This window comes from Uloborus diversus, chromosome 8 (assembly GCF_026930045.1).
Source record: "Uloborus diversus isolate 005 chromosome 8, Udiv.v.3.1, whole genome shotgun sequence".
Taxonomy (NCBI): domain Eukaryota; kingdom Metazoa; phylum Arthropoda; class Arachnida; order Araneae; family Uloboridae; genus Uloborus; species Uloborus diversus.
The window spans coordinates 67,841,443-67,867,863 of record NC_072738.1 but is presented as its reverse complement, the minus strand read 5'-3'; positions in this window follow the sequence as shown (position 1 = coordinate 67,867,863).

Below are 26,421 nucleotides of genomic sequence, written 5' to 3'. Positions count from 1 at the left end.
GAACTAGCGAGAAGTATTGTTGTCGCTTTGGGTCGTTTCACGCTTCTTCTCGTAAAAAAAGAATGCAGACGACACCGGAGGTGTGATGTTCTCCACCCCCATCCAACTTTTCGGCAGGAACCTTTTCTTTTCAGTAAGTATCGTCTCTCATTTGCCCGAACAAGGCTCAACATCTCGACTACATCGTTTGTCTGATTCCAGGAGAGGGGGAGGGAGGGTGGATGGAGTTCTTTCGGGCATCGTGCCAAACTGGAGAGGACCGAATCGATCCGGTAGTGGTCCGGCTACGGTGCTTCCTCCCCTTTTCCATTTCGGCGGCGGGACACCTTCCCTCGATTCCCCACTTTCCAGTCCGGCCTGAAACAGCAATGTAACAAAACTATAAATGAGTGTTTTTTTCATTTCTTGAAATTTATGCACTGGGGTAAGAAATAAACATCCTCTCCCATTTAACGTCCCACGAGGTGAAAACCGGCTACTTTCTCAGGGGAGGCATCAGAAAGTTTGAACCATCATTTTACAACCTAGTTTTGTCTTGTTTTCACATTTAGCTTCTAGGGAATAGCATTTTGAGTCCCTATGTTACCATGACAAAAAATAGGAGAATGTGAACTTTCATCGGTGATTCACTGGAAATATTCGGTCTTCTGCCGATGTCTTCGCCACGTGAATGTTGATATTCAGCATTTAGTGCCAACTGTTTCCCTATTTCGGACTTTCACAGTTACTGTTTTATCCTTTTGAGGAAACTATTCACAGGCAACTTTACATGCATTTCTCAACAAAAAAAAAAAAAAAAAAAAAAAAAAAAAAAAAAAAAAAAAGAAAGAAAGAAAGAGAGAAGATTAATGCTTTAAATTAATTCCAGTTTTAACTGACCTACCCAAATGCAGAAAAGTGTTCCTAAAATTTGATATATATCATCTCCTCCAAGCAATAGCAAGAAATCCTACTGTTATATCTGGGATTAGAAGTCTTACTGCTGGTCTGAGGCGATATATGTTATGATAACTGTTTGCTTTTCGTAGTCTAATTCAATAAAACACAGTCAAGTATGCCAAGTTCAAGTATGTGAGGGCTCCAAGTGATTTTTTTTTTAACATTATCTCATTTAGAAGAAAATTGTCCTTTTTTCCGTTCTCAGAAAAAGAAAACGTGTTCTTTTTTCAGCTTGCATATAACTTTTCTTGGACAAACGCAACACGAGGAGGGTGGGGGGTTCCAGGGGTGTGCGTCAATTCAACCCGCTTGTTGCTCCACTGACTGAACTAATTGCCAATACAATACTAATACTAATGCATAAAATGCTGATATATATTACAATAAACAGCCATTACTTTTCAACAAAACAATAAGCAGTCCTTGGGATTTTTAGAAGTCGGTGTTTCTGCTCATGTAGCTTCTCATTGTTCTAGCCAATTTTTACTATACCAATTTTAAAGACAAATTTGAATTTCAACTTGTCGTATCAGTTGATCATTAGGGTGGGCCAAAAAAAGAAAATTTTCGATTAGCAACTTCGAATTGCAAAAAAAAGTTGCGTTTTACCATCTTTATCTTTATCTTTTCTTTATCTCTATCTTTACTAATAATAAAGCTGAATGTCCCTCTGTCAGGATCTCTGTGACGCGCATTGCGCCTTGACCGTTCGGCCGATTTTCATGAAATTTGGCAAAGTTAGTTTGTAGCACCTAGAAGCGATTTTTCGAAAATTCGATGTGGTTCTTTTTCTATTCCAATTTTAAGAACAAAACTATCATAAGATGGACGAGTAAATTACGAAATTATCATAACGGGGAATCGTAACATGGGCACAAGCCAATTGGCGAGATACGAAATTATCATAACGTGGAACCGTAACATGGGTAAAAGCCAATTGTCGAGAAAATTCACCATTATTCGTAAATATACAGGCGAACCAAAAGAGCTTTTAATTTTTCTATTACGGGCAAAGCCGTGCGGGTACCACTAGTCCTGAATACAGGAAAAATAATTAAAAAAAATATTTATGTCTTCAGATTGCGCATTGGCAGCAAAATTTGAAAAAATGGTCAATTTTCACAAAATTTTATAAAACTTTAAATGTTAGTTTTTTTTGTTCTTATACCGTTTAAATGCTTTCTTTTAATAGTCTTTTCACATATCTTCTTTACTAATAATAAAGCTCAAAGTCTCTCTATCTGGATGTCTGTAGGATGTTTGTGACGCGCATAGAGCCTAGACAGTTCGGCCGATTTTCATGAAATTTGGCAAAGTTAGTTTGTAGCGTGGGAGTGTGCACCTCGAAGCGATTTTTCGAAAATTCGATTTTGTTCTTTTTCTATTTGAATTTTAAGAACGCTTTCCGGAGCAAAGTTATCATAAGATGGATACGTAAATTATAAAATTATCATGACGTGAAATGGGAGGGCGAATGAACATAGCCAATTGGCGAGAAATTCGTCATCCGTTATTTGTAAATATACAGACGAACCGAATGACCTTTTAATTTTCTACTACGGGCAAAGCCGTGCGGGTACCACTAATTCAAAATATTTGCATTCCTTTATAGTTTTTTGTTCGCGCATAGGCCGCAAATTTACGTGAAATTAGCCAAAAATCGACATTTTTAGCTTATTTTGCGCATTGCAGTATTCCTTCTTTTGGATCCCAGTTATATATATATATTTTTACAATAAATGTGCAGTATAGAGCTCTGTGCTGGAAATGTAATCATATTTTGTACCACTATCAACCCAGAATCTTTCGCCCTCTTCTTTGATCTCATATTTTTTTCTCTGTTGTGTTGCAGGTGGTTATTGTGATCTCTTTCTTTATTACTTTTTTCTGTCTTTACGTTTCCATTTCATGTTTTATTTTGTACTCGTTTAACTTTTTGTTGTTTTCCAACATCTTTCAGTTTTCCTGAAATATGTTTATTCTTCCTTTCGCTAAATGTGGCAGTTAATTTGAAGCCAAATTTTTTTTCGAACATAAAATTTATTGCTAATTTATTAATAAGCGGTTTCATTTTACAGCAAAATGCATTTTATGGGTCTTTTTACTGAAATGTATTGCTTAACGGTTTTCTCTAAGAAGGAATCATGTAATAAATTTCGACTTTGAGTGCCATTTTTTCCTGCTTTGCTTTTTTTCATTGCTTATTTTAATATTTAAGCTGTCTGCTGTACATTTTCATTGATTTTACTGGGTGTCTTTACATCCAGAAGCTCACACTTTTGAATTGAAAAAGGGGTTCCTTGAAACCCCGAAACACGTGTATTCTGTTATCTGTGTATTTGTGCTAAACTACGTTGGATATTTCCTGTTACCCAAGTAGGTGGTTTCCCTTTGTGTTCCACCCTGTAATTCCCGAAAAAGAGTAGTTACTTACAGGATTTATATATTTGTAAAGTAACTTACATTCACAATAACTATATTATTTTAAACAAGTTTCTTCGTTTCGATCAAGGTTTGAGGTTGGAATGGTGACTCAATTTTTCATATTGATGATCGCGAGCATAAAATGTTTCACATTAATACATATCTTGTCTCATGCCAAAATACCTAACCTACCGACTCACTAACCAGTTTAATAACCCTTTCTACAGCCAGAGTGTAAAAGAGGAACATTAACTGAATTATTGGTAAAGCTTCAACTGTTTTTTTTTTATAATTATATATTATTAACTTCGATAGAACTCGGTCGGACGAAATCGAACTTTTAAAAACTGACTTAAAAAGAGAGCAAAAGTATATTTGATGGATATTGTCACTATAATACAGAAACCAAAGTGCAAAATTGATCTCGCTCTCACAAAACCAAGAACTTTCAGTCATTATCATTCCTTAACACGTGCTAACGGAGTACTAGGGCTGTCTATTTTGCAAACTAAACTACTAAGCTCGTAAATTATATCCTTAAAAATTATGGTTCGGTAAAATTAAAACTTAAAGAAGAGAACAAACTTCCGTGAAACAACGGTTATTTAAAGTTAAAAAATCTACAAGTCAGGTTTCTGATGATCTTTAAACATCGTGGGTCCGGTGATTCAAAGAAATGCTTTCTTTGCCATTTTTGAGAAATTGTTATTCGTCATGGCAGTGGACTAGAGACGAAATACAAGGGGATTGGATTGCACTATGTCGTACAGTACAACGCAAAAGATTACCCACCAGGAAATGCATCTATAGCTATGAGAGAATTTCTTCCACCAATATTAGGATTTGAAGCTTCGAATTATAACAGTTAAAGAGTTAATTGATTGATCAACGTGTTCATACTTATCTCCACTTCAGTGATGAAGTGGAAAACAAGAGTATTTTATCACTTCTAGAAACTAAACATTTGCTTAATTATGCATTCTTCTCGGGCAATTGAAAGAATTGTGGAACTGGTCAGTGAATTTGCAGAAATTCATTTGAGGTATTAAAACACAAGAGATGGATCTGTATGAAAAACTTTATGTTCGCCAACATCAATACCCAAACTGAGTGTATGTTCAACTTTAAGCCTTGATCAAAAGTAGAAACTTGTTTAAAATATATAGTTATTGTGAATGTAAGTCACTTTACAAATATATCAGTCCTGTAAATAACTAGGGTAGGGGGCACGTTTACGCTGATTTTTTTCAATGAATTTTCTAATTTACATGTTTTAACTTAGGAAATTTTAGACATTGCGGTTTATGAAGCAGATAATGGAGTCAAAATTAGTATATTCAGTTGTTTCTCAGCTTGTGTTTTTAACCGTTAAAAACATTATTTTTGAGTCCAAGTCGGTTGCGTAAACATGCCCGGGACGCGGGGCACGTTTACGCATTTTGACACCTAACTGGGTTCTGTTAGTGTTTTGAATATAATGTCTTACCATCGCTAAAATAAAGCAAATTTATTACAGGCTAAGTCATGTATAAAGTTGAAGCTTAAAGGGCATGAAGACAGCACTCTATGATTGTAAACTGTAAGATACGAATGTGTAACTTAAATGAAAATTAAATGGTAATTTTCAAAACTAAATAGCCGGAAAATACTAAAAATGTTTGAGACAGTTTGAAGCGAAAAACACAAAGTAAGACACAGTAAAAAAGATCGTAAAGGTGCTCCAATGTTCAACGCGTAAACTTGACCCTTTGCCAAGTTTGGATTTATTTTTAACGTGCAAAAAAATGTAATAACATTTCAGTTCATACAAATATAATTCTCAAAAAAGGATAAAATTCTGGTAATTTTTATACATTTGTTTTTGTTTTTTATTATTTATTTACAATAAGCTTCAAAACGTTCAACACATAATTTACTCATCTTGGTAAAAAACAGATTATTCATTCTGCATGCTAGACCGAAGCTCGACTAATGCTAAAAAGCTTGGGAGAATATTTGCTAGGGAGTAGAATCTATCAGTTATGGCTGTTGGATCTGCAGTTATAATTCGTTTAAAAAAAAAGGGCACTGCGTAAACGTGCCCCATTCGTAAACGTGCCCCCGTCTACCCTACTCTTCTTGGGAATTGCAGGGTGGAACACAAAGTGCAGCCACCTTCTTAAGGAGGGTTCTGGATTATTAATGATATTAAATATATTTACATTTATAGCAAAGAGCTGTAGAGTGCACATTTATTGTTAAAAAAAATATAAGTGGGATCTAAAAGAAGAACTACTGCAATGTGCAAAATAAGCTAAAAATGTCGATTTTTGGTTGATTTTGTGTAACTTTGAGGCTAATGCTCGAACTAAAAAATGTAAAGGAATGTAAATATTTTCAAAGATATATGAAAATAGTCTGAAAAGGAAGCATTTAGGCGGTTTTTGAACAAAAATTTTGAACACTTGATTTTTTTTATAAATATTTGAAAATTAATAATTTTTTACCTTGTTTTCAAATTTTGCTGCCAATGCACGATCTGAAGACATTAATATTAATTTTTATTATTATTTTTCTCAAGTTTAGGATGGCAATACACAACTTTTTTTCTGCCATTAGAAGTTGCTTCTCAAAAATATCCTTCTTTCGACCCACCCTATTGATTATACTAGAGCCGCTATATAGGGGCCTTAGATCATACTATTTTTTCACTACGTCAATCGTATCCTTCAATGACAAATTTGATCTTCAATTTGGCGTATCAGATGATCATTTGAGGTAGTGAGAAGCAAAGGGATGTAAGTGGTAAAATTAAAAATTTGAAGATAACCAGTACAAATAGTGGGGGTACCTGGGGCAAGAGATGGTACTAGTAGCCCTGGTAGGTGCTGCTGTATAGCATGATTTAGAAAAAAAATTCAATGAATGCCTACCTAGGATGTTATGTTTAAACGCGTTTTACTCAAAACTTGAAAATGTCCACTTACATCCCTTTGCTTCTCACTACCTAATATATGATTCTTTTACTACGCCAATAGTATCTCTTAATGACAAATTTGATTTTCATGTTGGCGCATCAGTTGATGATACGGTTTTTTTTTTTACTGCTCCAATAGTGTCTCTTAAAGACAAATTTGGTTTCAAGTTGGCTTATCAGTTGATCAAACGATTTTTTACTACTCCAATAGTATCTCTTAATGACAAATTTGATTTTCAAGTTGGTATCTCAGTTGATCATACGATTGTTTTACTAGGTCAATGGTATCTTTTAAAGACAAATTTGATTTTTAACTTGGTGCATCAGTTGGCTATATACTTTCTGCCGTTTACTGTAATTCACCATTTCAAGAACGTGGCACAGGTGTTTCTGTTTCACAACGCGACGATCGAAAGTGAAACTCAATTCCTGTGGCGTTCCTCAGACGAATTCCTCCCTCCGTTAAACGTTCCAGCGTAAATGAAATCCCAGGCAACTTGTTAAGGTGATACTGCAATTCCGTTCGAATCTTAATGGTTCTTTAGAATGAAAGACGGCGTTAATGAGCTCCAGTCATCTTCGGAGAGAGTGGTTCTAAGTGGCTTTTATTGGCTGTTTAATAGCTTCTTCGAGGAATGTCGTAACACAAACTTGAAGTCGATTCATTAGAATTGGTGGTTATGAACGAATGAAATGTTTCCGAAAATACCAGTTGCCTTTTCAAATATTTTTATTTCGTTTTCAAGCAAAAATTACTAGCAATTTGAAACGTTTCTTTCTTTACTGAGACATTTTGCGTCATAAAATGAAGAAAAAAATCGATGGAAAGTCAATGTTAAAACTCTATCCAAGCATTTTTTTCTTCATTTGTCTCCATTAACTGTTCATTATGTGTCCTTTGCCCGAAGAGTACTGAAAATTATCGTATATGCAACAGATATAACTCTTCAACCTTCATACATGTAGAGAAAATTTCAGTCTAAGTTTACATCTAAGCTTCTGATTCTTTGCAAACACTAAAATACAAGGTCCGGGTTTTTGCTGGCTGAGTTTCCGTCACTTCAGCAAAGTTTGTGTTTAAAATGTTAATACATTACAAAAAGCATCAAACAGCTATCAAAAATATTTGTTTTAAAACGGTGATAAATCTATATTTATACTTCTTAAGGACTACTGGTCCAATCACTCGAATAACTGCAAAACTATTTAAAGAATAATCATACTCATTTATAGATTTACCAAAATAGGAATAAAAAATCTGATGACTACGCCACATTACTTCCTTTTACATCTATTAAATAATCCATGTTTTTTTAATAACTAAAATAATGGGTGCGTGCACTTAAGTACGCGCCAGTTAGAGGAAAGAGAAAAGACGAAAAAAGGATACTTTACCCCCAATAATGTCTTGGAGTAAGTAAGGAAAGAAACACTTTAAATATTTTCACCCCTAGTTTTTCGATGCAAAAAAGTGTTTTACAAAGATTAATTTGCCCCATATCGAAAATTTTAACGTTATTAAATGGATAACTCAAGGATAAATTTAGCGATATCTCGCCAAATGTTCGCTAAATTATAACATCAGTCGAGTTCGCATTGAAATTAACACTGATTTTCACTAAACAGGTGTACAAGACCCCTTTTGGAACATCCGAATGCAACCAAAAGAGGAGGTGCACAACTAGGCCCCACTAAGAGTCTACAAACCAAATTTCAACTTTTTAAGGCATACCGTTTTTGAGTCATGTGAGATACGTACATACGCACATGCGTAGGCACATACATACGTACACACAGACGTCACGAGACAACTCGTGGTAATTGACTGGGGGACCGTCGAAATGGGTATTTCGGAAGTCTATACGTTCTTAGGTACCGTAAAATGGTCCAACTATGGGCCACTTTTCGATGTTTTCAATGAAAATTTGGTGTATAGCTTTGATTTAGAAATTTGAGGACTTTAACAATGGTAGCTATACATCTCGTCTTTCGAATGAAATGTTAAAAAAAAAAATCTAAGTTGGAAAGAAGAGGAAGAGGAATTTTTTCCCCGTGGCCCATAGTTGTACCCCTACTTGGTACAACTATGGGCAAACTCATTTTAACCTAGAAAACACTGTGAAAACTTGATCATTCCTATTGTTGTCTGAGACTACATGTTGTCCTCTGCTTGAAACTATTAAGAATTTTTTTATTCCATTATTTACTTTTTTTCCTTTTTTAAAGACTTAATCATCATTTGTCGTTTTGACCGATTAATAAAGTTCAACATGGTAAACGTAGATAACGTTCTTCATTACCTGCCTAGGTTTTGACATGGAAACATTTGAAAACCAGAAAAATCTCACCAACTAAAGGCTACGTAACTATACATAGGTCTCAGAAAATACGTAGGTCTAACAAATTTTAAACGAGTTAAAAAAAAAAAAAAAAAAACTGAAAACTAAAATGCAAAATCACATTTTTTATTCCAAATTTCATCAAAATAAGTAATTTTTAAAATTATCTCAGTTTGTATTTGGTACGGCGTTCAGTCAGCACCTTCTTCAAAAACTCCTAGTACGAGCTCATGAGTACGGCTGATAGGGCGACCCCTAAGCCTTCTTGCCATTATTTACAATAAATAACACAAAATATGACGAAAGCATCCCTACAGAGAAGAAAATGAAGCTCTAAGCCACTAAAAACCGTGAAAAATAGGTGGCCCATTGTTGTATCTCAACATTCCCATTTTCGATAAATGTTGAGAGCTTGTGAAAACTACGAAACATTTTAAGTCAACAAGCGGCTTAATTCATTACTGACAAATTAGTAAAGCAAATCTGAACTTACCAGATCTCGGAAAACAGTTTTAGTGGTCTGCCCAAAGGATACTTTTGGCTCTTCCACGAGTGAGTCGAATCACCCACTTCGAACGACTAAATTATCTGAGGCATACAAAAACAATGGCAGTCTCTGATGAAGCGTCTTTAACTACCTAAATGGTTACACTACTTGGCGATTTTTTTTGAAGCTCGTAAGTTTAAAAAATGGGCCACTAGAGAGCAAAATCATCGTCATGGCAACAGTGACCCATTGTTGCCGCCCTTGGCACAAAGTTGTACCGTTTTACGGTACATATGCGCGCGTGGTCGAGCCCCCACCCCCCCCAAAAAAAACAACCCTGAACATTCATTCGGGAGTGAGCAAAATGAAAATTTAGGCTGATATTTGAGTGAAATTTTTTTTCTTTTTACTTCTTTTAATATGTAAAAAGAAATAAAAGAAACTGATTATAATGCCCATTTACAATTAAGGCAGTAAGAAGCAAAGGGATGTAAGTGGCAAAATTAAAAAAATTGGAGATGACCTGTGCACATGGTAGGTGAACCTCTCCAACTATGCAAAGAAAAATGGCGATTTATTTATGATAAGGAAATGCAAAGGTAAACTTATTCTCGATCTTGTCAAAAATAATTTCTTCTAAAGTAAATTTTGTAAACTATCGGTAAAGACATTTGGTGCATTGTATGCATATTTAAATCGCTGAAAGTCTTCTGGATACACGTCTAGCTTCCTTCAAAAGATTATATGGTTGACTAAACGCGAAAGTGACACAAAAGGAAGGTAATGTTATTCCACACATATTTGTTGCTATGGTAACACTAAATCTTTAAATACACGACTTAAACCTAACTTTAAGTCGTTCACTCCTAACCTAAAACTCAATTTGTGAAATTGGGAATTACCAGAAAGGCAGGAACGAGGTTTTAAAAAGTATTCGGAAAGCAATTTCATGGCGACACTTCTTATCCAACTACAGAATCGAATCGTTTAGAAGTAGAGACGTCATTAGCAGCTGTTCAGGATGTCAAACGATTTGTTCGAAACTGAACCGCATCTAAGCTTGAAGGAATTGGCGGTGTTTAGAAGGATTTTGCTTCACTTAGAAGACAGTGATCTTGGGAACTTTTATGTTTATTTTCTGTGAAAGTTGGCGAATTCTTTAAAATAAGAAGGTACTTTTTTGCTTTCTGCTTGTTGAATAGAAGGTAATTTGATTCATTGCTTGATGTATTGACATTGTTGAATAAAAACTCGAATTCAAAAGATGAAATACTCCAGCAGACATTACGCAATGCTAGGAGCTGGAATTAATAAAATTGCCATTTTTTTAAACAAAAAGACATTTATTTTGACTAGAACTACACGAAAAACCATACAGAGCCAAAGTATCTTCACAAAAAAATTCCTTTTCCAAACTTTCATTAATTTAGTTTTATTTCATACTAGTGGAACCCGCACGGCTTTACCCATAGTAGAAAATTAAAAAGACATTTGGTTCGCCGGTACAAATAATGGATGGAGAATTTCTCACCAATTTGCTCTCCCAAGTTATGGATCCTCGTTATAATAATTTGGTAATTTGCTCGTCCACGTTGTGATAATTTGCTCGGTAAAATGTTCTTAAAATTGGAATAGAAAAAGAACAAATTCGAATTTTTGCAAAATCGCTTGAAGGTGCACACCCCCATGCTACAAACTAATTTTGTGCCAAATTTTATGCAAATCGGCCGAAAGGTATAGGCGCTATGCGCGTCACAGAGATCCTGACGGACAGAGATCCAGACATTCAGAGAAAGATCCAGATATCCAGACAGAGAGATTTTCAGCTTAATTATTAGTAAAGAAAGGGTTTTGACAATTTCTCGTGTATGTCAATAGGGAATCTTTTCACTTCAGTTCCCAACAGACTTAGTTTAAAATACAGGGTGGACCAAAAGTATTGAGCGTATTTTATGTGTGAAATAAAAAAGAACAAATTGGTGTATGCACATGTTCTTTTTTCTTAATTTTAAAGACCAAATAAAAGTTTTTTCCAACAGTTTTAGACAACCTAGTTCCACATGAGCCCCGTTTGTCACAAGCAAAGTACTATTCAGTTTCAGGCAAAGTATTTTGCAACATTTCAGTAGATATACTCCCAATGACATGAATGACACATTGTTTTAGCTAATTGATGTATCCAGAACTGGAATTGCGTACACTCGGTTCTTAACAAACCCCTAAAAGACAGAAATCGAGGGTTTATGTCGAGTGATCTTATCGCCCATTTGCAGACTGACGCAAATTTACTCTTCAAACGTTGATAAAATTAATAGTGTTGAAATTTAGAATTTAATATTTTGTTTTTAAATAAAACAATCCATTGCATAAAACTAGTAGCTACATGAACATTTTACTTTTGAATAAATGTTAGATCTGTTTTAGCATTGAGAGACTTTAGAGAGCCATTAACAAACCTTATGAGCTGAGAAAACACAACAAGAATTCGGGAAAAATTAACTTTCATTGTTCACTCTAGAGAGCTTGATTCCCATTCCAAATCAATAACACGGGGGGGGGGGGGGGGTGCTGAATCAGTGGCTTGCTCAGTTCTTGGTCTGGATCAAAGCACAGAGCTCCCTCTAGGGCCTCACATAATTGGTTAAGCCCATAGATGTATTATAAATAGCCTACGTGGATGCAACGCTGTTTTCATTCCACCAGGCTACGGTGAAAGTTTTTTGGGTGTCTGTGGTAAGCCGCGCGCATGGGATATTTGCCGGTTTATACTATTGTCCGTTTTCCATAAGAAGGCACTTCGCCCCGCCTCCTCGAACCCAGACTTCAATTTTACATGGGAGTGATCGATAAACAAATCCCTGTACTTGTAAATGAGACAACCAGACATCATATACTTTGGCATGCATTTTAATGTGCAGAAAAGTCTTAGTGTCATTTACATCACTTGCTTCACTTGTCTGTTGCTACTTCCGTTATTTTTACATTTTGAATACTGCTGCTTTTACCACAAAATGCTATGATCTGAATATGCCTTCTGTCGAAAACAGCGAAATAGAATCATCGAATACCACGTGACGAAGGCGGAGTCAAGTACCTTCTCGTGAAAAACGGACAATACAAGGGCTCGTTGCCCACGGAACCGGTTTCTCGTCATGTATCTAATTAATATCTAGTTATCTGTGATTAAACCACATGTAGTTGAAGGAATGGGGGACCATGGAGTGTAATGTAACGTACTGTAGATAACTTGAAGGTCTAATAGTAATCCTGTTTTTGAATAAGAGAAAAAAATACCTATTCTGTGAAAGGTTTTCTCCACCATGAATTGCTTTGCACAGACATACGCAAAAAGGAAAAAAAAAAAAAACGCACAAAAGGATCTATAGAGATCTTCAACACATTTCTTCCAAACTATAACAAACCGTATTGTCTGCACTCGAAACGAAAGAATATTTCGTGACCAAAAGCCATTTCTGGAAACAAGCTGCACCGAGTATTTCTCAAGATAAAAAAAATATTTTTTTTTACATCAATATTTAAAACAAGCTTTTCATCTTTTGCGTGATGTTTCAACTGCAAGCGAGTACAGAAGATTCGCCTTGGAATACTACAGTTAGATATGGCATTGGTTGCATGTAGTTTCTTATGGAATTCTATGTCGCTTCGCAAGCTGTGATTTTTACTTCCTTGTGCGCAGGTTCGGTGCTCAGTGTTGACAATTTGAAACGTAATATATTTTTACTTCGTTCTGAACGCGTTTGAATTCCAAAATGCGAAATCCGTTAAACTTCCATTTCTACAAATTTATTAGTCAATTGTCAATTACTTCAACTTCAATGTAAATACTTGTATTTTCATATGTATTAGTGTTAATACATTTTTGTGAATGATCCTTCAACTTCTTTTTGGATCAGTGCAGTGAGGAATATCATTTACATGAAATACACCGCCAGCTCAGTCAATTCCAGCCGAGGACTGCAGTTTCGTGCTTATTAGCACTCATCAGCCCGGCATAGTATTAATCGAGCTGAAGGCGGAAAACCTCTTAAGTAAGCCAAGAGTGCCAAACAAACTGGTAGCTAATATAGAATTAGCACTGACCAGACGAGTGACCGAAACAATGGTTCGGTTCAACTCGAATATTGTATGCAAGGCAGGTATACTCAGTAAGTTACCGCCCCGGGGCGGTAGCTTACTGAATAGGAATATCATTTGTTGCATGTAGTTTCTTCTGGTATAATGTAATCTGGTGTAATTCTTCCTGATGTCATCGACAATAATACTCGCGCCACGGCATGATAATTTGATAATGCGTTTTGGTAATGTTTAAAATGCAGGGAAAGGCTTTGTTGTGACAAGGCTGAACTGGATCCGGTCACGTAACTGTTTTACTGGTAAGATTGTCATTTCAAGGGAATGAAGAAACGAAAAAGGGGTCAACAATAAATGCTATCTACTGGAGTTTAGAGTTAACTCACTGGAGTTAGAGTTGAAATTTCAACTATCAAACCATCATCAAACAGGCAAATGCTTCGTTCAAATGTAGAAGCAATTTTCACCCTTCTGTTCAGATGTCACAGAAGATTCTGTTCAGTGTTCAACATTTTATACATTCTGTATTTTTTTGCCTCGCTTAAAGCACATATGAATTCCAAAATGCAAAATCTGTTGAATTTGCAAGGATACAAACTTGTTATATGATTTTTATGGTTTTAATTTCGGTATACGTATACATATTTGATCATCCATTAGCAGTGCTGATATGATAATGGTTGTCAATAAACCTTGGTGAATTCTAGAAAAATATTTAGAAAATTCAATCTCTACATAGTATAAAATGAAGTCCCCAAAAAGCGTCTATGGGTTTGAACTCGCAAAACTCGAGAACTATCTGGCCGATTGCGCTGAAATTTTCACAGTTTGTTCCTTTAAGTCCTGAGAAGGTTTGCAAACCAGTTCGAATAAAATTCGATGAATAGTTCTTTTTTTATTCCAATTTACGTCCAATTTTCACATACATTCTCAATAATGGGGGTGAAAAATGACTTGCACATATTAATATTACATATCGTTAGAAAGGGTAGAATTTCCCGCGTTCTACGCAATTTGTTTCAATGCTCTAACTTTATTACGGCGGGAGTTATTTGCGTTTTTAGCTCGAATTTTTTTAGGCTTAGCTGAAATTCAGTCACTACTTTCTTAATTAAATAAATCAATAAAAAGTGAAGGAATTGTCCCACAGCTTTCTTTTTGACGCCATTGCCAAAAGCGACCTTTTTTACTCCAGATCTAACTCGACTTACGGTCGAAAAAATAAGCTTTTATCTCGAAAGGAAAAAAAGTTACAAGCCTTTTAAAATCAAGTTTAAGAAATCTCGATTCCATTCAAATTGCGAACCATTTTCTTTCGCATTTTCATTCCTTAAACTTATTTTATTTTGTGTTTCCACGGTTACGCATTTTAAATCCATCTTCCTGGATTTAATTTCCTAATAGTATTTTAATATCTGTCGTCATTGTTTGGAAAGGAAATCATGATTTTTTTTATTTATTTTTTAACCCTGATTGTTGAATATACTTCACTTGACACAATTTTTATTTTCTAGATGGACCGGGCAAAGCCGGGCAACGCAGCTAGTCATCTTATAAGAAGCTGTATTATCAATGCTTGAAAAATAGTTGGAATTTATCCCATTGATTCTATTTCAATCATTTTTTCCTGCACATTTAGCAGTACATAAAAAAAATCTTGACATCTTTTAAAATTTTCATCTTTTTAAAGCTACGACAAAACTCTGTACTGTGAAACTTGTTCGAAAGATTTGCGATCAATCAAACAAGATAATGCTGGTAACTTTTTGCTAAAGAATAAGTAGAAATTTAATCATAAATGCTCCTGATAAATTATGAAAATTTAATATAATCTCGTTTATTATTTAATCCTTATTCATAATTTCGGAAAAGTTAAACTTATGTAATTTTACTAAAGGAATGAATTAATGTGCGAAGTTTTTGATTAAAGTTTTAAAGGCAATCTTATTTCATATTTTTGAGTTTAAATTCTGCAATTTCGAATATTTCTGCAAAGACATTCGTATGCAATTCAAAGTAATCTTTTCTTTAGCTTATTACATTTTTAAATAACGGTTGTAAAACAAAATTGCGAATAAGTTTGTGTTTATTTAAGTTAAAGCTTTCTTTTTGGGTTGCATTTTATCGTTTCTTACAATTTCAATGTATGTAGTTACTATTAAGTTAAACATTTCAGTTTGTACGATCCACTTTCTTCATGCTAGGAATCAATATAAAGAAGTTGTGTGAAAGAAAAAAACACGTACACAATTAGATTGTCTTTTTGAATAAAATCGAAGCCTTTCTTTTTGTCTTGAAACCAAGGTTTCAAACATAACAAACACAGCGCTGGGATATCGTCCTAGTGTATATTTTTAGAACCATTTGTTTCTTTTATTGTATTGGAAAAACATTCTGTTTTATCACTTCTTTATTGGTGTTGGAATGTCATTCTTTTCCTACGTCATTCCGTCCGTGTGACAAAATATCAAGTTCTCAAGTAAATTCTTCATAAAGCGGAATTTCATTTATTTTTCTGTTTTTTTTTTCTTCGATTCTGGAACATTTTTTTTACTACGTTATTTTTTATGATATTGGAATAAATGGTTTAAACTTTAACAAAAGAAATTTTATGTATTTTTTGAACTTTTATTCGTGCGTAACCGTAGAGATTTTAGTAAAATTAATAGCAAAAACTATTTGTCTAGTCAATTAAGTGCTCCAAAAACTGCTATGAAGTATTCAAAATGAGGGATGTGTGTCAGTGTTCAAAAATCGTTGTCAAATAAAATCATAAAAGCATTTAAACCTTGTGCTAATCCAAATAAATGATATCAGAAGTGTTTTGAAAAAAGTTCCGAAAAATTGTGCTCCAAAGTGTTCTAAGAAAGGATATATGTGTCCGTGATCAAAAAGTGTAACTTGCTCAAAAAAGGTGCAGTTTTGCAGTGTGCATATGTTACAGTGAAAGTCTGAAATCTGGTATATGATGACATTATATATATATATATATATATATATATATATATATATATATATATATATATATATATATATATATATATATATATATATATATATATATATATATATATATATATATATATATATATATATATATATATATATATTAGGGTGGTCCTTATTTATATGGGAAATTTTTTTTTCGGAATTCAAAAAGTGACGTCCCCTAGTTTTGTGACACTATAATAAAAAATTACGTGTGTGAAATTTGAACTCGATCGGTCAATAATAACACGTGTCCCTAGGCCGTTGAACTTTAACACTTTTGATAATTTCCTCACAAATCTTCGAGTTTTTACTTCAGACTCAGTACATCGTTCCTCCTAGGTTTGCAAAATATTTTTACAGTGAGGTAGCACTAAAATTAACCTTTATAATTACTTTATATCATCTAAAGATTTTACGTTGAATAATAATGAAATAATGCTTTAGAAACTTTCCTTAATCGTACGCTTTTCTCAATGTATTTCGATAGTGTGTATTTGTTTTCGATAGTCTTGGACGGTCTGTAAAATAAATTGTTTTTGTGACTCATATTCGGTAAATTAGTTGCGAAATTCTTCGATTAACACTGTACTCCTCTTTCAGTTGTATCAGTCACAATTTTCAGTATTTTAACGGTCTTTTTTCATTATTTAACGGTCTCAGTATTCTAACGGTCCTTTAAAGAGTTTCCTTCATTTTGCCGTGAATCAGGATCAAATAGGAAAAATCTTTTAGTATTTGTAACTTATCAAACAGTTTCATTGACTCGTAATTGATTCTATGAAGAGGAAGATCTTTACCAAGAAAGTATTCCAAATCATCTACAGTTATCTGAAATTTGTTAAACCAGACACGTCTTCCTTACCACAAGCATTTTTTGGACTAGTGTTTTCCTATCTTCAAAGTTAATTCCTTCATCCAATACGGACAAAGCTACTACTTTATCCCCTAAATATCATAAGTGATTTATAAGTTTTCCAATCACTGCTTTGCTGCATGTTTGTCGTCATTTTGTACGCTGCTAGTTTTTCAGACATTTTATATTATTCAAAGGAGCCTCGATTGGGTTGCTGCGAAAAACCATATCTTCTTACAGCATTTAATTGTAAAACAGCATTGAAGAGCTTTCTTTTCATGTAAGGTCAATTAATATTGTTTCCTAAATATAAAAATTTTCAAACAAAAATTCCTTTTGCCACCTATGTGGCTCAGGTATAAGCTTCAGGTTGCCGAAAACAAATCCCTGCAGGAGGAAATTCACCAGGAAATATTATTACAAGTTATGATAATTATCTGTAATCTTTCTTAATTCCGCTTTTTACGAACAATAAATAATATGTCATCAACTTCGTCTTTTAGAATTTAAGTGGTATGTGTACTTGATTGAAATGTTATAAATTCTGAATGATAGAGATCTTTCCACAAAATTTTGAAGCGCTTAAATAATTGAATATCTGATCTAGAACTAAGAAAGGCTTGAACTTCTTTAAGGACTCTGCAGTACGATTTCATGTGCAAGATGATGGCAATCCTAATGTAATATATCACCGTTCAGTTTTTGCTCTAAAAAATTGCATGCACAACTCATTGGTATTGTTGTGTGACTTGGCCGTTAAAGGGTACACAAGGGTACAAAAACAGGTGCTCCATGACGCGATTGCACCAATCTGTCGCCAGAACCGTTACCCATTGACGATGAAAAATTGCCACTTGGAAAACGTGTAAACAAAATTGACTTGTACCTACTAACGTATAAAGAATGTTTAACGGCCAAGTCACACAACATTAACTATAACAATAAAGAAATTGCAGTAAGGAACCTTCGACTTGTCATGACTTTGTCTAGATTTCATTACTTTTTAGAGATAAACAAGCAGCTCCATTAAGACTTGGCTAGTTTTTTACAGAATGTTTTTAGTGGGATTCAAATTTACTGCATCTATATAGGCTGTAAATAAATGAACAACATCTTTATCCCTAATATGGCATTTGTCTAACAGTGATGAAAGGCGAGCAGATATCAATAGTTGTCAAGCTTTTTTGCATTGAGGTACACCAGTTGTAGAAAACAAAAGTTCAACAATTTAGGATAGGTATCCATTTCGGTTTCTAAATCTTGTGAATCGCAAGAATTTGATGATAATAAAGGACTATGTACTGAAGTAGAAGAAAATTAATTTAAAGTATAGATTTCTACATGTTCTGATCTGGATATTTTTTTAAAATTTATATTTTAGCTATGGAAAATGCAGTATATTTTTATGTTAGGAGTAATCAAGGATTTTTCGAAATTTATATTTTAAAAATTAAAAATTGTATAAGCATTTAGGTATGTTTATAACTAAATAACAGCGAATTAAAATATAATTGCAATTACTTATATTTATAGCATTGAAACCTTGCGACTCTATTTGCCACACCTATTACATACACAGGGAAATTTGTAAATCAACACCCCCAAATCCTGGAGGAGGCAATTTGTTGCTGTCAAAGATCATTCATTAATGGTCTAGGCCATTCATTAATGGCCTATGTAATCCCTTGTGTCTATCTTGGTGGGAAGAAATGTTCCCCTGCTGCTTGGTTGGAACAAGCTCAGAAGAGCGGTACGCTTGACCCAAGGCTATTGATGTACATGTACCCTCTGTAACATGTTAAATTTTACAGAATAAAGGTGAGAGAATGGTCGGTCTGGAAGTAGCAGCACCTATTGAGGTTCAAAATTACTTTAAATATAAAACGTTAGAATTAATTTTACATAAAAATGAGAAAATCCGCAATTTTTTCTTCGAAACTCAATAAAGGGGCCCTAGGGGCACGTGTTAATATTCATGGATTGACTTAAAATTTTGCAGGGATCATTTATTTGTATAATGGAACAAATTAAGGGGGCGTCGCGTAAAATATCTGCAACTTCAAAAATAAGGACCACCCTAATATATATATATATATATATATATATATATATATATATATATATATATATATATATATATATATATATATATATATATATATATATATATATATATATATATATATATATATATATATATATATATATATATATATATATATATATATATATATATATATATATATATATATATATATATATATATATATAGAGAGAGAGAGAGAGAGAGAGAGAGAGAGAGACAGTAAATATCCATATCCATATGCCAAATACATAGGCAAAAAAGCGAATATTTTCGGTGAATCACCGGTGAATGTCGATATTTTTCGTTTTTCACGGCAACATAAATATATTATTAAAGCTCAAAATCCTAACAATATACTCGTTGAAAAGGAGTTTGTTGAAAATTCCTCAGTTTTATTCCTGCTTGTATAAGAGTTTAAGTATGCATCCAAACAATATTTTAAAAGTAAATTCTTCAAGGTGTTTCCACCCACCCCTTTTATTTGAGATTTATGGCTTGCGATAGTGAGTGTCATCGCCCGGAATGGCATATCTCTTATTTATGAAGAATATTCATCATTCGCGCCATTGCTCTTCTTTCCTGGATACCGTTTTTAATGGAAATCACCGCGAGCGAACCACATCATTCTCCCACCCCACCTCGGAAGCTATATTTAATTTTCTACCACATAAATACTTCTGCCACGGATAGTTTTGAAAAAGGATGAAATATAACGAAACAAATAACAATTGTGGAAGGGAAACATTTTGAGTTATTCTCTCATAAACGTGGTCGTAGGCAAAATTGAATGTTTTGACAAATGGTATTTTAATCTTTTTGGTAATTTTTTTTCGGTCGGTTCAAAATCATTGGACGTTGACAATGTTAGAGAAGAATAAGAGTGATAGATGGTGTCTCGAAAATGGGTTTTCGGGTCTGTATAAAATGTATCAATGAGTCGCATTAAAGCTCATACAACACATGTTACGTATTCTGCTAATGATGTTTCCCAGGAGGTTAAAGCTCCGTGGCATTGTAGTAGGGTTGCAAATTTTTGCTTCGTTTCTCCTAGTTGTGGATGGATCTATTTTTCGGCTTTGTAGTTTGTTCATATGTTTAAAATTACATTATCATTTAAGTGTGTGCACTAGCGCAGCCTGAGATATATTCTGAAGAGGGGTTTTGATCAAAACTCTCTCTCTCTCTCTCTCTACCTTCTGGAGGGGTTTTTTTTGATCCAAAATACCTTCTGGAGGGTTTTGTTTTGATCAAAAATACCTTATGAATGTGATTTTTTGATCAAAAATGCCTTCTGAAAGGGTTTTCTTGATCAAAACACCCTTTTATATGCATAAACTACTGTATTAGAATTTGCATTTCTGTTGATATTAGTACGCCTCTGGGCGGTGCTTTTACCCGCCCTCCCTTCGCTGGCCCACTGAGTGTATGTAATTAATGTTGAGCATAGTGTTTCTAAACGAATGTCGGCTCGGACAATGGATAAACATATTTATTACATGGATATTACAACACAGCAACAGGAACATCAGACATAAAACAAAACTTAACTAAACCTCTTTCGAGCATCAGATTAACTGTTAACAGTTCACTATATAATGAGAAGTAATAAATCTTGTGGTTTTTGTTTATAACACAAAGTGCTTAGATAAATAATAATTTATTCTTCTTTCTAATAAGGCTGCGTTAAAGGCACTACCTTTTGCACACCTAGTGCGATTTCCCGATATACCATCCATTCCTAAATGTAGACTATTATCGGTGGATGCTATTAGCACGAGAATTTCGAAGTCCAGTTTCCCCACCAGATGTAGGCACCTGGGCTCTATTCGATGCAAAACTGCATTAAGAATTTAATTTAGACAAGAGCAGTCCCAGCCAAACAAGGGATATTTTTAATGCTGCTTAATTATACGACATGGACACCGTCGATTTTCTGCTTTTGTAAAACCCATCGATTGGAGCCGAGATCGAATTTGCGCCTTTGTGCTTAAGGCCAGCGTCTAACTACTACACCACTCTGTCGGGAAATCAGAATTTATGAATTTGACGGTCTGCATAGTTTAAATGTAACCTTTCTGCACGTTGAAGTCATGAACTATATCTACAGGTATCCTCATATATATAATAGCCAATGATCGAGTAACGCTCCTGACGTCATCAACAATAAAACTCGCGCCACGGCATTATTTTTTGATAATATGTGTTGGTAATGTTTAACATGCAGAGAAAGGCTTTGTTATGACAAGGCTGAACTTGATCCGGTATCTTAACTGTTTTACTGGTAATAGTGTCATTTTAGGAGAATAAAGAAACGAAATAGTGGTCAAAAGTGAACGCTATCTATTGGAGTTTGGGGTTAATTAACTGGAGTTAGGTTTAAAAACTTTAATTATCAAAATATCACCAAACAGGCTGTGGCTTCGTTCAAATGTAGGAAAAATTTTCACCCGGCATATCCTGACGGGCGACTTTCTAGTTTTTATAAAGAATAACTAAGTTGGTGTCACATTTTGTTGAAAAGAGCAACTAGGTGGTTACCTCCCGCAGAAGGAACAAGAGAGGTTTTTGTTTTGTGTTTGAAGTATTTGACTGTATAATATTTGACTGTATTTGACCAGTATAAAAGTCAGGTTTGTAAAGTCGAAAGAAAAAAGACGGCTTCAGCTCCGACTCCAGTAACTTTAGAGCCTTCTACTCCAAATTTTTAACTCCAAAATTGATCCAACTCTACGACTCCTAACCCGCAGCCAGAGTGGCGCGCTCGGAGGGAAAATGACAGACTTCGACTCGGAGTCTTGGAGTTTCAAGGCCTTCGACTTTAGACTTCCTTTACCTCCAAGTCAGCTCGACTACTACTCTAAATAAATAAATAAAAAAAAAAAAACTTTTAACCCAGGAGAACTCGCGTGGGGTCCTGAGTTACTCTAGTCACTTTAAATCTGCTCTATTCTAGTCGGCATTTTAACCGATATGAACCCGAACTTCAGTAGCTTAGTTTCTAAATATTTTCTTTCCATTGCACCTGCTAGTAGCTAGTGTTTTTCATTTGTTGAGAAACTGCCAAACGTTTCTGCAAGGCTATCTGCAACTAAAGGCCCAATCCAACTGGGGTCGAATGCAAAAAACCAAAATCTCTTGCATGTAATGTGAGCATTTTATTTGTAAAGTTCACTCCAATTATGTATCTGATAAATGCAGGTGAAATTTGATATGGATATGAACTGTCTTTTCAGTATTTTCAGTAAGTTACCGCCCTGGTAGTAAGTCTGGTTCAGTAAGTGTAGCAAGGGCTAAGGCAGAAATACATGAAATACACCGCCAGCTCAATCATTCCAGCCGAGAACTGCAGTTTCGTGCTTTACGTACTGATGAGTGCTAATCATCACGAAACTGCAGTTCCCGGCTGGAATGATTGAGCTGGCGGTGTATTTCATGTCTTTTCGGTACTTTTTGTTTCTTTTTTCTTTTTTTGAAACATAGTAAGTTTTTCTTAGCAACGTTGTAGTAATCAATTAAAGGTCTCTGAAACTGATACTTGTATGTAAAAATATCTGTTTTACAAATTGACAACCGGATTTTGTTAACATTTTCCTGCATAAATTACACTAAGCAAAAATTAATAAATAGGGTCGTACAGGTACCCTACGTGACCTTTTGTATGCTGTTTAGCAAGTGAGTTCAGCCGGGTTAAGGAGTACGCATATAGTGTGATTACTCTGGGATCCTGTAACATAAGACACGAAATTGACATGGGTATTCTTGAAAAGTTCGCAAAACTGATACTGGGATAGGAATCTTATTTTTAGTTCCAAATGTAGTCATAAATACCTTTTATGCCACGACCCAGCCCCGACATGCATTACATGTAATGTAAATCAAACAGTGTTGCATATTTTAAGTAACTGCCCAAATTTTAACCAAATACGTTTCAAATATTTTAATGATTTTAATCCATCTTTGAAGGAGTTGCTGGAAGACCCACCCCATTGCAATTTGTACTCCTTCCTCCGGGAGATTGGCTTCTCCCTTTTAATTTAGTGTTTGTTTCGTCAAAACGTGATTTTGTCCTTTTCTTGTTATACAAAGTTTTTGTTAACATATTGTTTCATACGTTATCTTAATGTTTGCATGTTTTTATTGCTTATTTTAAACTACTCATATTTATACCTTTCTTCTCAAAACACGCTTACTTTTAACATATCTTGACTATATACTTATGCATATAATTGGTACTTAAGAATTGTTTGGCGCACTATAGCCCTCAGAGGCTCTTGCGCCATTAAAAATAAACAAACCAAACCAACCAACCAACCAAACCATCCAAATGTAGCAATTTATAGCTAAATGGTCGGAAAATGTTCGCTAAGCTAAATAATTTCTAGATCTTTCTAAATCCATTCTAACATTATCAGATATCTTTTTTGGGATCCAAAACAGTTTTTATTTTTACTCAGTGCCTCAGCATTTCTGAAACCTGAGCTCGTAACAGTTGAAATTACCTCAAAGATGGCTGGCGCCAAAACAGTTTAAAAGAAAGAATTTCTCATCAGTTTTATAGTAACTAAAGAATCTCCTATAAAACGAATTTATATTTCTTCATAAGATAGTTGTAAGCGTGAAAAAATGTATATTTAAAATAATTTGAGGCCCATGAAGACTGGGGGAAAGATTTAGCTTATGTTAAAAAAAAATCTGAGTTGAATATAGTTAAATTGGTTCATTTAGTTCTGAACAAACTTCTCTTTCTTTGATGAAAAGTCTTACAATATTAGCTTCGAAATTGCTGTTTACATATTTCATCATTCTTTATATTGTCGTCATTTGGTCCATTAACTACGTTATGTCACATTGCTTCTAAACACTATGAAATACCTTATAATGTCAGAAAACAATGTCCGATTCAAAAAAGCATAAGTAGTCCTCGAATAGTGTACCATGAGTGCAGTCCTCAATTGCAGCATTATACATACAGTCTTCAATTATAGCATCATGAGTACAGACCTCTGGCACTTCGTTATCCCTGTTTATTACCTTCCCATGTGTTAACAAAGATCTATCCGTCTGAAGACAAAGAGACAATCAGACAGTCACATTCTCCGAACTCCTTCGGAACACCTGAGCCCCTGTTGTTCTCACTCCCAATCGATTCGAATGTTCGAAAGCTCCCTTAATACGAGGCTCTTCTAAATAAATGTCGTTGCCTATCCATGCGTGATTCCACGATCTTTTTTAATGTCGCTTTGCAAAACGTGTCTTGAATATACAAACGCCGCCGTCGCTTCCTGAAACAAAAAGACGATAATGTCAGGGTTTTAATGCAGATATTTTGTTAAATAGAGCTTTTCAGACATTTAAAGTTTCAAATATTTTATGAAATTCATCCTAATAAATGCAGAGAATTTATTTGCGGTTTCTGTGCCAATCATTTAATGATAATGTTATGTTTCAGAATCGTAATTTTTTTTTGCTCTGCTGAGCCGATGTTTTAATTTTTTTTCTTTCATTCTTTTATTTATATTTATTTATTTATTTCCATTCATTTATTTATTTATTTTTATTTATTTATTTTCTTTCATTTACTTATTTTTATTTATTTATTTTCTTTTATTTATTAATAAATTTGTTGTCTCGTATTTACTTTTTCAATTTGAACATTTATGTCCTTTTGTAAACTTATTGTTATTTAGTTATTTATCTTCTTTTGTTTATTCCTATTTATTTATTTATTTCCTTTCATTTATTTATTTTTATTTATTTATTTTCTTTCATTTACTTATTTTTATGTATTTATTTATTCTCCTTTATTTATTTATTTATTTTATTTACTTTCTTTTTTTATTTATAAATTTGTTGTCTCGTATTTACTTTTTTAATTTGAATATTTATGTCCCTTTATAAACTTATTTTTACTTAGTTATTTATCTTCTTTTGTTTATTCCTATTTCTTTACTTATTTTCCTTTATTTATGTATTTTTATTCATTTATTCTCTTTTATTTACTTATTTTTGTTTATTTATTTTCTTGTATCTACTCATTTATTTGTTTTCAATGCTTTCTTTATTTTGATATGAAACAAAAGAATTTTCTTCTCTATTGTTGGGTCAAACCTAACCTGGCAGCGTCATAATGCTGTGATCAGAATCTGCAAAGCCAGGGTATGCTAGGTTAGGTTTGCTTCAACTATAAAAATATAAGTAAAGTACACTAGGACAGTTATTTTAAAATGCCGACCCTAATGATTTCTAAACATACAAAAAGGTTAGGATAAGTTTATTCCAGTTCGTCTACTGACTACTACAAGTAAGTACACTGCAAATTTGTAAAAATAGAACGTTTCACTTTGCTGACAATTATTTTGCTCGAAGAAGACGTAAATACTTATAATTGAATACAATTTAGAAATCGTAGTTTACTAACATTTAAATCAAATTTTCATATTCCCCCCAAATTCACGATAAACATTCATTTGTTGTGTCTTCATTGAAGCAGAATGGAAAAAACTGAAATATAGTTACTTACTCGTATCATTCTTTCCACGAATTGACGGTGGAATCACTCAAGTTTTACAAAAACCTTCGTAGCAGTAAATCTTTAACGGGTGCCACTCTTTACAAATAGAGGAAAATATTATTTTTACTTGAAAACTGTCGATCATATGCGACTAATTAGCCGGGAAACGTTAGTTCTTGAAAAGCGCAAATTTCCTCTTAAACATCGCAGCCATTTCAAGAGCTGATACTCGAAGTTCTCGATTTATCCCAAGAACATTGATGATTGTGAAGTTTTAATGACACTAATTATTACATCAAAAACTTCTTTTACTCTCCAAAAATATTTTACCTAGTGTAATTAATTCTGATTCATCCACTGAACTTGGTCCTTGAATAATGGTGTCGTACTCATTTCATGAACAAAAATGTTCAAAAAAAAAAAAAAAAAAAAAGAAAGATCGTTTTTTTAAAGTCAAAAAACTATTATTTCTGTGGTGTGATTTTTTTTGTCATTTGGGATTTTGAAGCAAAAGCTCAGCCCAATGCAAAAAGAAAAAAAGAAAAGTGGCAACTGTTCTCCATTTTACGCAGTTTTTAAGCTCGTTTCCTTACTCATCAGTTGAAGATTTCACGGAAAAAATTCGAAATGTCATTTTTTTTTTGCTCCAGTTGAATTTAACATATTTATAGTGAGTGTTTATATGGTGTAAAATTCGTTGCTTTTATTAAAAAGGTACAGTAAGGAAATGGACCAAGACGAAA